At 44.9% G+C, this 11,248-nt stretch overlaps 1 long non-coding RNA gene across 1 annotated transcript; it reads right to left on the minus strand.

The window, feature by feature from the left end:
• Positions 1–4,777: 4,777 nt before the first annotated feature.
• Positions 4,778–10,949, minus strand: LOC135558223 (uncharacterized). The gene is made up of 3 exons (XR_010458332.1): positions 10,804–10,949; positions 10,363–10,431; positions 4,778–5,837 (listed from the first exon to the last, which is right to left on the minus strand). It is a non-coding gene; the product is annotated as an uncharacterized LOC135558223 (long non-coding RNA).
• Between the last annotated feature and the right edge of the window lie 299 nt (positions 10,950–11,248).

Genomic DNA, 11,248 nt, shown 5'->3' on the forward strand with positions numbered 1-11,248 from the left:
ACTAGAGCATACAGGTCGCAGTAGTGGGTCTTATAAGGTGCTTTAGTAACAAAACGGATGGCACTGTGATAAACTGCATCCAGTTTGCTGAGTAGGGTATTGGAAGCTATTTTGTAGATGACATCGCTGAAGTCGAGGATCGGTAGGATAGTCACTTTTACGAGGGTAAGTTTGGCGGCGTGAGTAAAGGAGGCTTGGTTGCGGAATAGAAAGCCGACTCTAGATTTGATTTTGGATTGGAGATGTTTGATATGAGTCTGGAAGGAGAGTTTACAGTCTAGCCAGACACCTAGATACTTATAGATGTCCACATATTCTAGGTCGGAACCATCCAGTGTGGTGTTGCTAGTCGGGCGTGCGGGTGCAGGCAGCGAATGGTTGAAAAGCATGCATTTGGTTTTACTAGCGTTTAAAAGAGTCGGCCCGAGAATTGAACCCTGTGGCACCCCCATAGAGACTGCCAGAGGACCGGACAACATGCCTTCCGATTTGACACACAACTCTGTCTGCAAAGTAGTTGGTGAACCAGGCAAGGCAGTCATTAGAAAAACCGAGGCTACTGAGTCTGCCGATAAGAATATGGTGATTGACAGAGTCGAAAGCCTTGGCCAGGTCGATGAAGACGGCTGCACAGTACTGTCTTTTATCAATGGCGGTTATGATATTGTTTAGTATCTTGAGCGTGGCTGAGGTTCACCCGTGACCGGCTCGGAAACCAGATTGCACAGCGGAGAAGGTACGGTGGGATTCGAGATGGTCAGTGATCTGTTTGTTGACTTATCTTTCGAAGACCTTAGATAGGCAGGGCAGTACGGATATAGGTCTGTAAGAGTTTGGGTCCAGGGTGTCTCCCCCTTTGAAGAGGGGGATGACTGCAGCAGCTTTCCAATCCTTGGGGATCTCAGACGATATGAAAGAGAGGTTGAACAGGCTGGTAATAGGGGTTGCAACAATGGCGGCGGATAGTTTCAGAAATAGAGGGTCCAGATTGTCAAGACCAGCTGATTTGTACGGGTCCAGGTTTTGCAGCTCTTTCAGAACATCTGCTATCTGGATTTGGGTAAAAGACAAGCTGGGGAGGCTTGGGCGAGTAGCTGCGGGGGGGGGGGGAGCTGTTGGCCAAGGTTGGGGTAGCCAGGGGGAAGGCATGGCCAGCAGTTGAGAAATGCTTGTTGAAGTTTTCGATTATCATGGATTAATCAGTGGTGACCGTGTTACCTATCCTCAGTGCAGTGGGCAGCTGGGAGGAGGTGCTCTTGTTCTCCATGGACTTTACAGTGTCCCAGAACTTTTTGGAGTTAGAGCTACAGGATGCAAATTTCTGCAAAAGCTGGCCTTTGCTTTCCTGAATGACTGCGTGTATTGGTTCCTGACTTCCCTGAACAGTTGCATATCGCGGAGACTATTCGATGCTATTGCAGTCCGCCACAGGATGTTTTTGTGCTGGTCGAGGGCAGTCAGGTCTGGAGTGAACCAAGGGCTATATGTGTTCTTAGTTCTGCATTTTTTGAACGGAGCATGCTTATCTAAGATGGTGAGGAAGTTACTTTTAAAGAATGACCAGGCATCCTCAACTGACGGGATGAGGTCAATATCCTTCCAGGATACCCGGGCCAGGTCGATTAGAAAGGCCTGCTCGCAGAAGTGTTTTAGGGAGCGTTTGACAGTGATGAGGGGTGGTCGTTTGACTGCGGACCAGTAGCAGATCTCGGCAGTGAGGCAGTGATCACTAAGATCCTGATTGAAGACAGCAGGGGTGTATCTGGAAGGCCAGTTGGTCAGGATAACATCTATGAGGGTGCCCTTGTTTACAGATTTAGGGTTGTACCTGGTGGGTTCCTTGGTGATTTGTGTGAGATTGAGGGCATCTATCTTAGATTGTAGGATTGCCGGGTGTTAAGCATATCCCAGTTTAGGTCACCTAACAGAACAAACTCTGAAGCTAGATGGGGGGGGGGCGATCAATTCACAAATGGTGTCCAGGGCACAGCTGGGAGCTGAGGGGGGTCGGTAGCAGACGGCAACAGTGAGAGACTTATTTCTGAAGAGAGTCATTTTTAAAATTAGTAGTTCGAACTGTTTATGTATGGACCTGGAAAGTAAGACATTACTTTGCAGGCTAACTCTATAGTTGGATATGGTAATCTCAGAATTTTTGGTGGCCTTCCTAAACCAGGATTCAGACACGGCAAGGACTTCAGGGTTGGCAGAGTGTGCAAAAGCAGTGAGTAAAACAAACTTAGGGAGGAGGCTTCTGATGTTGACATGCATGAAACCAAGGCTTTTTCGATCACAGAAGTCAACAAATAAGGGTGCCTGGGGACATGCAGAGCCTGGGTTTACCTCCACATCACCCGTGGAACAGAGGAGGAGTAGAATGAGGGTGCGGCTAAAGGCTATCAAAACTGGTCGCCTAGAGCAGTGGGACAGAGAATAAAAGGGTCAGATTTCTGGTTATGGTGGAATATATTTAGGGCCTAATGCGTAGACAGGGGTAAGGTGGTGTGCGGATACAGCGGAGGTAAGCCCAGGCACTGGGTGATGATGAGAGAGGTTGTATCTCTGGACATGCTGGTTGTAATGGGTGAGGTCACCGCATGTGTGTGAGGTGGTACAAAGGAGGTATCAGAGGTATGAAGAGTGGATCTAGGGGCTCCATTGTAAACTAAAATAATGATAACTAACCTGAACAACAGTATACAAGGCATAGTGAAATTTGAGAGAGACATACAGCGAGGCATAAAGTAATCGCAGGTGTTGATTTGGAGTGTTAGCTAAAACAACAGGTGAGACAACAACAGCTAATCAGCTAACACAACAACAGCAGCTAAAATGGCGATGACTGGGCAGAGCGGGTCAGATTAACTACACACAGAGCCTGAGTTCGCGGCTGGGGCCGACAGATAAAAAATAAATAAACAGAATGGAGTACCGTGATTAATGGACAGTCCAGCAGGCATCAGCTATGTTGCCAAGTGATCATAGTGTCCAGGGGGCAGCAGTAGATGGAACAGGGGAGCCGCCACTACGCTAGCACTCGGGCGACATGGCATTAGTAGCCCTCTGACGGAGACCGGTTGAAGGCACAGCGGATGGAGTATTCATCGGCAGACCAGTCGTGGTGGTGCGGCGGGGGGCCGTGTCGACAGAGAATCCAAGCCATATGGCGAAAGAGGTATTGTAGAATTTAGTTTGCTAGCCGGGAGATGCGCCTGGCTCACGGCTAACTGGTGCTAGCTTCATGGCAGTGGCATTAGCCACTATAGCCAATCGGTAGCAGCGGTGAACCAGTGCCAAGGTCCAGAGTTTACAGCAAGGATCCGGTGGAGTATTGGGCTCTAGCCGTGTATGAGTGGGGTTCGGGTGGACAGCTGAGTAGGCCTAGAGGTGGGCCTCAGGGATAGCTTCAGTACTGGATGCCACGGTGAGTGCAAGCTAGCTGTTAGCTAGGTAGCTGCAAGCTGTGAGCTAGCTAGCTGCAAGCTGTCTGTGAAGATCAGAAGTAGTGGTCCAGGGATTACGGCAGGAATCCGGCGTTGTTGTGGTGAGACAGTCCGATACTGGTAGACTAGCGGGTATTATCCAGGCTAAGAACAGGGCTGGTATCTGTGCCGAAGGTAAATGACGCTAGCAGTGGCTAACAATAACTAGTTAATTAGCTGGTTAGCTTCTGGAGGTTCTTGAATGTGTTCTAAAGTTTAAAAAAATTAAAATAATAGCGATACCGTATCACATTGGATGAGGCAGGTTACCGGAAGGTATAATCGAATTAAAAATTGAAATATATATATACAAAAAATACGAAAATACAAAAGTACACACGACACGAACAAAACACGTCTTCACTGCTACGCCATCTTGGATCTTTTTTACAATGTCCAATGTCCAAGATAAGAAAGTTAAGAGCACATACTGTATGTTTGAAAACTGAATAGACGAGAGAAGCAGAGAACACAAGAAAAACAACATATGGACATTGTAAAAAAGAGGAAAATAAGTTTACATTATAATTAACATTATGATGCTCACTGATTGTAAAGATTTTGCATTTACCCAGGCTTTTTGGTGAAATAGTAAGTGTGCATAGGTAACGAGATAAATGTCTGTCTGACACTCTCTGTGAATAAAATACCAATAGTCTCCTGCAGTCTTCTGTCACACCTCCATGCCCTTCTTCTCTAATTAAAAGCACCCCTGCTTCCTCTTTTCTTCTCTCTCTTCCTCTCTTCTTGGCCTTCTCTTTTCGTTCATCTCCTCTCCTCTAGTTCCTCCTTCTCCTCTCCTCTATCCTCTGCTCCCTTTCGTATCCTTTTCTCTCCATTTTCCTCTCCTCTTTAACCTATTCTCATCCCCTCTCCTCTCTTATTTCTCCTCTCATCAGCATATTTCTGTGCTAATCATCTCATAAACGCAGCTCGTTAGGAACCCCCTGCGACAGAACATACTGACAAAATGGACAGGAACACTCCTTCAGCATGAAGCGAGGGGCAGGAGAGGGGGGATGAGAGGGAGGAGGAAGATGAGAGTAGATTGGCAGGAGGATATAAAGTCACCTCAAATGATTGAAACCCTTGATAAAGATGAGCAAAAAATACTCAAATAAATAATACAAATACTAATCTATTTTGTATGCTCCATAAATAGGAACAATTATATTTACACCCATAGGGATATCCAATGTCAAACCAAATTGACCATGGGTATTATGATCGGGTCGCTCTGAATATATGTCAAGGCCGTCGTTAGGAAATGACCAAGGTGTAGCATTGTGGGCGTACATATTCTTTTATTTAGAAAAGACGCCAAACAAAACAATAAACACTACAAAACAAACCGTGACGCTAAGTGCCATAAACAAAGTCAACTTCCCACAAAGACATAGAAATACAAATAAAGAATCAAATCAAATGTATTTATATAGCCCTTCGTACATCAGCTGATATCTCAAAGTGCTGTACAGAAACCCACCCTAAAACCCCAAACAGCAAGCAATGCAGGTGTAGAAGCACGGTGGCTAGGAAAAACTCCCGAGAAAGGCCAAAACCGAGGAAGAAACCTAGAAAGGAACCAGGCTATGTGGGGTGGTGTTTAGGGAATTTTTATCTATAATGACTAATTATGTATACATTTCAATCAGGATGTACTAACCAGAATACTATTATGTTACTGTATATGTACTAATCAGAATACTAAATGTTACTGTATATGTATGAATTTTCTTTCTTGATCCCGGTACTGAATATAATGTGTGTGAATGTGGTCAAGAGTTAGAACAATGACTGTCTGTTCCTTGGTACAAATGAATCAGACTGGCTAGAATGCTTATCTACACGAGAAAACCTTGACTCGTAAATTATATTAAATTGGTAGGGAGATGGATGTGGGAAGGCTCGAGATACAGCCTTTCTACTGGAACGGTGATGGAGCGGGGTGGTGTTGGAACTAATGACGTCATTTTCAGTTTATAACCTGTGGTAACCTGTATTGCGGGAGTACTCTGCTGCTATTTGACTTTAAGACCGGGCTCTGTCCATTCCTATAAAATAAGAGTCTTACAAATTCTTATGAATTGACAGAGTGTTTAATTTTAATTGGGAATTAAAACAGAGGAATAAAATTCCTTCAATAGGTGGCCAGTCCTCTTCTGGCTGTGCCGGGTGGAGATTATAACAGAACATGGCCAAGATGTTCAAATGTTCATAAATGACCAGCGGGGTCGAATAATAATCAGGCAGAACAGTTGAAACTGGAGCAGCAGCACGGCCAGGTGGACTGGGGACAGCAAGGAGTCATCATGTCAGGTAGTCCTGAGGCATGGTCCTAGGGCTCAGGTCCACCTCAGAGAGAGAATTAGAGAGCGCACACTTAAATTCACACAGGACACCGAATAGGACAGGAGAAGTACTCCAGATATAACAAACTGTATCTAGCCCCCCCGACACATAAACCACTGCAGCATAAATACTGGAGCCTGAGACAAACACCTACTAAAGAACATAGAATACCCACCCCAAAATCACACCCTGACCAAACCAAATAGAGACATAAAAAGGATCTCTAAGGTCAGGGCGTGACATTATGATTACTTGAATTCTGCTAGCTTTGCGCATGTGAGAAGGATTGAAATAAACCTAAACAAAGGAAAACTGTTACAATAGGGCTAAGCAATTATCCGAAATGCTGGTTATTTTTCATTTTTTGAATGACTAATTGTAATGACTCCCGTGGGTTGAAGAAGGAGACCAAGGTGCAGCATGGTAGGCGTTCATGATTTTTAATTCAACTGAACACCGCAACAAAATAACAAAGTAGAAAAAACGTGAGCGCACAGTTCTGTCAGGCAACAAAACAGCTAAACAGAAAATAACTCACCACAAAACACAAGCAGCTTATCACAAACCAGCTTATCACTCACCACAGAAAATCACAACTTATATATGATCCCCAATCAGAGACAACGATAGACAGCTGCCACTGATTGGGAATCACACTAGGCAAAAACAACAAAGAAATAGAAAACATAGATTATCCCACCCGAGTCACACCGTGACCGAACCAAACAGAGAATAAATAAGGATCTAAGGTCAGGGCATGACACTAATTGACCGAAGTCTGTTAAATTATTTGAATTAAAAAATAAAAATAAAAATTCAGTGAGATCAATGGGCAGTTTCTCTAGAGATAAATCAGATCAAGCCTGAACTGTTTAGTGCAGAAAACTTGGTAATTAACTACAATGACCATAATCCATTACGTGTCAGTTTAATCTCCTCCAGTCTGACTGAGGTTGGAGTTGGCTGAGTAGAACAGGGCAAACAGGTCCTGAGGGGAATCCAAGGTAGTGGTGGTGAGTAAAATCCAGAGCAAGGTAGTTGGGTGGTGAGAATGAGTTGCAGCTGGTAGGGATCTGCTCTGACTCCAGCACACCTGTCTCCAACCACACAATCACACAGAGAGAGAGAGAGTGTGCAGGGGGAGTAACTGCAGGTTAAGGAGACACCGGATGAACACCAGGGGGCGTAGCAGGAGAAGATGTGGCACAGGGACGTGGGGATATAAGGTCAAATCCTTTTGAAGGCACACTTTTGAAAATAGTTTTATGTGAAATCACACTTTCTGCACGGGTGTTCAAATAATTCATTTTATTTAGTATAAGCTTCTGTCTTACGCATTCGTAATAATGCCATGGATTGCATTTTTTATTTTTTATTATACTGAACAAAAATATAAATGCAACATGTAACGTGTTGGTCCCATGTTTCATGAGCTGAAATAAAAGATCCCAGAAATGTTCCATATGCACAAAAAGCTTATTTCTCTCAACTTTTGAGCACAAATTTGTTTACATCCCTGTTACTGAGCATTTCTCCTTTGCCAAGATAATCCATCCACCTGACAAGTGTGGCATATCAAGAAGCTGATTAAACAGCATGATCATTACACAGTTGGCCTTGTGCTGGGGACAAAAGTGTTTTTTCACACAACACAATGCCACAGATGTCTTAAGTTTTGAGTGAGCATGCAATTGTCATGCTGACTGCAGGAATGTCCACCAGAGCTGTTGCCAGATAATTAAATGTTCATTTCTCTAGCATAAGCTGCCTCCAATGTCATTTTAGAGAGTTTGGCAGTACGTTCAACTGTCCTCGCAACCGCAGACCACGTGTAACTATGCCAGCCCAGGACCTCCACATCTGGCTTCTTCAACCGCAGACCACGTGTAACTATGCCAGCCCAGGACCTCCACATCTGGCTTCGTCACCTGCGGGATCCTCTGAAACCAGCCACCTGGACAGCTGATGAAACTGCAGAGTATTTCTGTCTGTAATAAAGCCCTTTTGTGGGGGAAAACACATTCTGATTGGCTGGGCCTGGCTCCCAAGTGGGTGGGCCTGGGAAAACACATTCTGATTGGCTGGGCCTGGCTCCCAAGTGGGTGGGCCTGGGAAAACACATTCTGATTGGCTGGGCCTGGCTCCCAAGTGGGTGGGCCTGGGAAAACACATTCTGATTGGCTGGGCCTGGCTCCCAAGTGGGTGGGCCTGGGAAAACACATTCTGATTGGCTGGGCCTGGATCCCAAGTGGGTGGGCCTGGGAAAACACATTCTGATTGGCTGGGCCTGGATCCCAAGTGGGTGGGCCTGGGAAAACACATTCTGATTAGCTGGGCCTGGCTCCCAAGTGGGTGGGCCTATGACCTCTCAGGCCCACCCATGGCTGTACCCCTTCCCAGTCATGTGAAATCCATATATTAAGGCCTAATTCATTTATTTCAATTGACGGATTTCCTTATATGAACAGTAACTCAGTAAAATATTTCAAATTGTTCCATGTTGCGTTTATATTTTTGTTCAGTATAGTAAACGTGAAGGCAGAAAAGGGAAGCATGTTGTAAGATGCGGACCTGGTATTCCAACTGATTAGGCTATGTGCTGCTAAAGCCAACGCCTAACCACAGCGCCACGGCGTTTTGATGAAAACAGTGTAGAAAACAATTATATCTTATAATCACTTGCAGCTAATTATTGCTGACCAGTAGATGTTAATAATGTGCATTGTGAACTGATAATGTAGCTCAGTGTAAAAAAAATGTTTCCTCGGCACAATTTTGTGAAAGCTCTGAAGCATTTAGAAAGCCTCGGTTTCTCATCACTAGTGCTTAGCACGGGGATTGAACACATGACCTGTCACGTTCTGACCTTAGTTCCTTTGTTTTGTCTTTGTTTTAGTATGGTCAGGGCGTGAGTTGGGGTGGGCAGCCTATGTTCCTTTTTCTATAATTTGGGATTTCTGTGTTTGGCCTGGTATGGTTCTCAATCAGAGGCAGTGGTCAATCGTTGTCACTGATTGAGAACCATACTTAGGAAGCCTGGTTTCACCTTTGAGTTGTGGGTTATTATTTTCCGTATTAGTGTTTGTGCCACACGGGACTGTTTCGTTTGTTTCGTTCTTTCACTTTGTTATTTTGTATTTTGTAGTGTTCAGTTTTACATATTAAAATGGACACTTACCACGCTGCAAATTGGTCCGATATCTCTTACTCCTCGTCAGAAGAAGAGGACGAGCGTTACAGAATCACCCACCACCAAAGGACCAAGCAGCGTGGTAACCGGCAGCAGCAGCGATCTCCGGACTCCTGGATATGGGAGGAGATTCTGGACGGCAAGGGACCCTGGGCACAGGCTGGAGAGTATCGGCGCCCCAAGGCAGTGCTGGAGTCAGCGAAAGCCGAGAGGCGGTGGTATAAGGAGGCAGCACGGCAGCGCAGTTGGAAGCCCGAGAGGCAGCACCAAAAATGTATTGGCTAGTTAGCTGGTTGTCTGTATGGCTAGAAAGTGACAGCTGAGGTTGAAGTATCGCAAGGGCAGCCCAAATTTACCGCCGCGCACAACTAGCTGGCTAGCTAGCTAGCTATAACAAGCAGCTTGGGAGGTTTCCATTGGAATTGCATTGGTAAAAACAAGTCCAAACAACCAACTAGTTAGATGACTATATACAGCTAAACACTGCAACTATTTCCATGAAACGGAGAGGAATCATTCAAGTTCCTGCTCCACCGCGGATGTGTTCGCCTGTACCAGCCAAGTGATCATGACAGGATTTGCCAATCTGAGAGCTATTCCCCAAGTTTCACAGCATCCAACATCAACAACACCAAACATATATCTGCTGTTTACTTATTTCACTCATCTCGACATCATCGCTTTCAAAGTGCAATGACGTATCCGAATCCGCATCATTAACCAACAAAGATACAGTCAAACTTTTTTTAAGGTCAAATGACAGTATACCCTGTTTCCAGTTTCTGGTTGATGACAACAGCCACACGAATACGACGACAGGTTGTTAGCAAGTTAGTTTAGCGATATTGACAAAGATATTATTGTTAGAAAAACAAGGCTGTCCGCTGCCGCTATTGTAATTTTAAGAAATGCTGTTGATGGCCATTATGGATTCTAAAGGGTTATTAATTTATGACATTTTTGCACTTTTAAAAAAGTATAAAAATATACTGCTGTTTGGGCCCACCAAAGGCCTGGGCTGAGTGGCTTCAGCCCAGTAAGCCCCTGCTGTCATGTTCTGACCTTAGTTCCTTTGTTTTGTCTTTGTTTTAGTACGGTCAGGGCGTGAGTTGGGGTGGGCAGTCTATGTTCTTTTTTCTATGATTTGGGATTTCTGGGATTTCAATCGTTGTCCCTGATTGAGGATCATACTTAGGCAGCCTGTTTTCACCCTTGAGTTGTGGGGGATTATTTTCTGTTCTGTGTTTTGTGTATTCACCGTGCAGGACCGTTTCGTTTGTCGCTTTATTGGTTTGTTTCAGTGTTCGATTGTTCTATTAAATCAATATGGACACTTACCACGCTGCGCATTGGTCCTCTTCTTCTTCCACCACCAACAACGGCCGTTACACCTGCATTAATCTGGCCCTGGGTGGGAGAGAGTCAAGAGAGCCGAGTTGTGAGAAGAAGTCACCATGGATACCTTTGTTCAAAGGAAAGTGAACCATGGCAACTGTGTGCCATTCATTCCTCAGCCCTCTCCCTCACTCCTTTTTCTCATCCTCTGGTCTACAGAGACGACGAGAGCCACATTAGTGATCAATTCACCCAATGAAAGACAATGAAAGAGAAATGTAATCTCTCTTTCTCTCTCTCTCTTTCTGTCAATGTTACACACACATTCAATTTGTTACAAATAAAGGCAGAATAACTTAAATAGAACATAATGACATCAGAGATGGGAACCGAGGTCATCACAATTCATTAAAATTTTGCCCGACAAAGAGCTTATACTCCTACCTTGGCTCCTAGGCGGAAATATGAATGTCATGAATCCCAAGAGCTGTGACGCACACACGCACTGTGAAAGAGTCAAAAGAGGCCTTGAGCTCTTGAGCTTCATTGTCTGTGTGGCTGTGTGTGCGTGTGTTGTGTGTGCAGGAGCTGACTAATACTCTGTAGGCTGTGACTGTCATCCGAATAAACACGACTGGTGAACCAGTTTACTGTAGAGACTTTGGAGAGCATGATGAGGCAAGCAGATGACAGAGAGAGAGAGACAGAGGAGGAAGAGAGATGGAGATATGACAGGGCGAGGGAGAGACAGAGGGATATAGATGGAGATATGACAGGGAGAGGCAGAGGGAGATAGATGGAGATATGACAGAGAGAGGGAGAGACAGGGAGATAGATGGAGATATGACAGGGAGAGGGAGAGACAGGGAGATAGATGGAGATATGACAG

Source organism: Oncorhynchus masou, chromosome 17 (genome assembly GCF_036934945.1).
Source record: "Oncorhynchus masou masou isolate Uvic2021 chromosome 17, UVic_Omas_1.1, whole genome shotgun sequence".
In the NCBI taxonomy this organism is placed as follows: domain Eukaryota; kingdom Metazoa; phylum Chordata; class Actinopteri; order Salmoniformes; family Salmonidae; genus Oncorhynchus; species Oncorhynchus masou.